Raw genomic sequence first — 3,865 nt, 5'->3', positions numbered from 1 at the left:
ATGGCACAGCTGAGAAGCACTTTAAACCAGCAAATGGCCTCTGACAAATTCATGTCATTTAAAAAAGAGAGGAAGCAATCCTCATGTGTAAATAAATATACATACAAATGTCATGACACTCTTTCAAAGCTGCCCTGTGCAAATCCAGTTAAAGAAAGAACACATTACACAAAAGATGCTTCTCACACAGACACTGAAAACTACACAAAAATACCAAACTTTATAGACACGAGCAAAATTGGACATCAATATTAGACTCTCACAATGTTCAAGGTCTGTTAATATGAGAGCACACAAATAATCATAACTATTAACTAGCTTACTAATAATTCAACTGGGTGGGCTGAGGGGGAAGGAAAGACACCTCAAAAAAGCCACTCTATCAGTAGATATGTGCTAAAATACAAACAGCAAAACCAATATCACAGCCACTGACTCCTGTAAACTCTGGTTTATGTAAGACCTTAAACTAGACAATCTAATTCTCATACTCAGATTTTCAGACTGGGTTAGGGAATTTGATACACAGGTGATGTACATTTCAACCTGAAATGCAATGACTCAACATAAATACAGACTCTGCACTGATCAGAGCTACAAGGAAGAAACTGCACAGGAACCCCAGCCCAGCCCAAAGCACTAAACCTTGACTAGTACCACATTAATGATGGGTAAATTCTTTCTCAGACCAGATTAAGCCTCACAGGCTTTTTGGAAACAGTGTCACATCTCATTCTTTTAAATCAAAAACAGTCATCAGAAATACTATGTTAAGCAGACAATAAAATAGCCGGCCTTAAAAAAAAGTATATGCTAAAGGCATAGTAGTAGAGCACAGGAAAAGGTTGGAAAATTCATCTGGCCCACTGCTGAGACATAAGGAAGCCACAACCCTCAAAGCACGACCTATACAGCTCTATAGTACTGCAGTTACAGCCACTTGTACAAATCAAATTAATAACAACTGTCTTTTTGTAACAAAAGGTACCCACTGCTTTTTTTCCCCCACAGAATTTAGATTATTAATTTGAGTAAGAAACAAATATTAGAGAGAAAAAATCTTAAAAAACAGCAATTAAGTTTCATGAGACTATGGTATTCAGCTCCTTGCTTCATTTGAACTGTTTTATTGCTACTGAATTCCAGAAAAAAACATGCAAGAACAAAATTAGAAGTTTGCTGTTAAATACATTTGGAAGGCAGGAACACACGTTTCCCTTATAATGTGGGAAAATATAAATCCAACACTTTTATCATTAGTTACTAAACAAAAGCTAGACCCAGCCTATATTAATTGTGAACCAAGTTTCTATTTGTGTCATTCCTCCATATGGGGAACAAATTCCTTCACATGTCTCCACAGAATTTCACTACAGCAGTCAATGAATTAATGCCTTAGAAAAAAGACTATCCTCACGCAAAATCTTAAGGCAACACACAAAGACATCAGCTAACTAAAGATCCAAGCATTTACGAGCCATGGGCACTCCAAGACACACAGAATAACGAGCAGAGTTTGGCTCTTATATGCTCAGTGGTGCCCATCAGCCAACATTGGAAATGCCAAGGTATCTCTAGTCCTGGTGGATTACAGAAACAAGCTTTTTTAACAGTCTAATATCAGTCCACCACTGAGAGTGGAGCCTCAACAGAGGCTTGAATTGCATTAATGAAGTTGAAACAACATAAAAAGAAGGAAAGAGAGATCACTGATGTTTGGAGTTTTTGCCCCAGAAAAATAAACTGATTAAGAGTGGTCACATCCAAACTTAGAACAGCTAGCAGGCAGTAAGAGTGGTTCTGGCCAAGTACATGTTTTTTCTTAGTCTCAGTAACACTTGCAGCTCTTCGATCACTGAACAAGCCCAGGCCAATGACCAAGCACACACCTACAGAAAGCAGTTCTGAAGAGTAAACTCTCTAGGTATACCTACAGTACTGCTTATAATCCAGTTCACCAGGAAGTTCCAGTTTGTTGTTTCCCAGAAAAGGAAAAGTAATCAGAAAAAGATTCCAGTTTGGTCCAAGTCTTAATAGGCTGTACTTGAAACAAGGCTTTCACCTAAGAAAGGTAACAACTTTGGTTCTGGCTTCAGTATCAAAGCCCACCAGCAAAATCTAAAAAATCCTACAGACTCAGTACTCAAAGAAGCCAAGAGCTTGTTTCAGATCCCCAGACTCTGAAATTAATGGCTTCATATTTTCCTCAAGAGCACCTTTACATTTTGGCATACATATTCCTTTCAAGCAATTTCTCACACACAAATGAATTTGTCCTGACACACTTTCAGTCACAACTCTGTGGAAACAGAAGTTGCCTTATAGAGACATCTTTAAGCCATCACATCTGGTAATTACTACTACAGAACACCAGGATTCCACAAAGAATTACTATGTAAGACAAATACCAAACAAAGCAATTCACATTTTCAGAGCTATCTCCTAACCACACGCTTCAAAGGAGTCTGGATGAATGTCTAACTGCAGCTACATATGACACGATGCCATTTATACATCCAAACTGATATCTGCCAGTTGCAAGTCCTGCTCAATAAAAATGAAGGAATATAAAAAAGAAAAAAGGAAAAAAAAGAAAAACAAACAAAACCCACAAAACAACAACAACAAAAACCACATCCTGCACAGCACAACAGAAGAGTCTTCCTGATCTTGCTTATTATTAAAATTTTGTTCTTTCTGATGCAACATCTGTTTTAACTATACACCATAAAGAACATGAGCTCAAAAGGAGCATTTGATGGATCCCACCCTTAGGATGAGAACAGATCCCCTTGCAGACACAGCTGTGTCAGTCTGAGGTTGCTGTGCTGAGCACATCCCTAGTTCCACATCCTCTGCTCATTACTGTTACCACCCACATCAACGTGCCAGCTGAGAGAAATGGAAGAACACTCTCCAATTTATTATGATTTTTAGCTGCCAAGCCAGCTTGAAACAGTTTGCTATAGGTCCTTGTTAACCCAGGTCATGCTGATGGAAATGTATGGTTCCAGAAAAGCCCAAGGAAATTTCTATCAGAGCTAGCAATCAGAGCCCCATCTCCAACCCCACTTCAACGTAAGTCCCATTTCCACCCCCCGACCTGGATGACCAGCCAGTTCAGATACATGATCCAGCCAAAATTAACCAAACAAAAAAAAAGCAATTAACTACCTGATTAACTCCCTGACTTCACTTAACTCATAGCTACAAAGGCCTCCTGGCCAGCACAGTCAAGAAGGAGACACAACCACCAGAGCTTCAGTTTAAGCTGCTAAGTCTATTGACAAGGCAGAACTATTAGGAAAAACTAAAATTGAGCTGCTTCAGCAAAGAGTAGTCACAGCCTCCTCCTCCTCCTCCTCCTATGCAAGCAATAACATTTGTATAGGCATGAAGTCAGTTCAGGCAGTTGATCCAACTGAAGCTTAACATTTTTCTGTACGGCCATTTTCAGCTGGATCAGCAAAGAAAGACTAACAGGGGAAAACAGATCCTTTTGGTGAAAGCATCGGCAGAAAAATCAAAGCTGCTCTGGTGGTAATTCAATAATATGACTGTAGAGGACATGTTAAGTCTTAGCTTGATTGAATTTATGCTTGGTATTCTGCAGGAAAAGAAAGGCAATATGCTCCAAGTTCACTTATTAATATTTTGAGATCAATTGAGACTTAACAAGAAATCTGTAATTTTAATATATGTTCACTGACCAAAGCAAACTCCAAAAACAAGACTAAGGACGAGATTTCACACTAGTTTAAACCAAGCTTGCTTGATAAGCTGGCAAAGCAAATAAAAATATAAGTAAACTTTGACCTCTCCCCTAAAGAAAAGAACAAAGTCAGCAGAGTATCAGACAAGTACA

This window comes from Onychostruthus taczanowskii, unplaced genomic scaffold, assembly GCF_017590055.1.
Source record: "Onychostruthus taczanowskii isolate IOZ18803 unplaced genomic scaffold, ASM1759005v1 scaffold1, whole genome shotgun sequence".
Lineage (NCBI taxonomy): Eukaryota > Metazoa > Chordata > Aves > Passeriformes > Passeridae > Onychostruthus > Onychostruthus taczanowskii.
Note: the sequence above shows the minus strand (reverse complement) of the source record.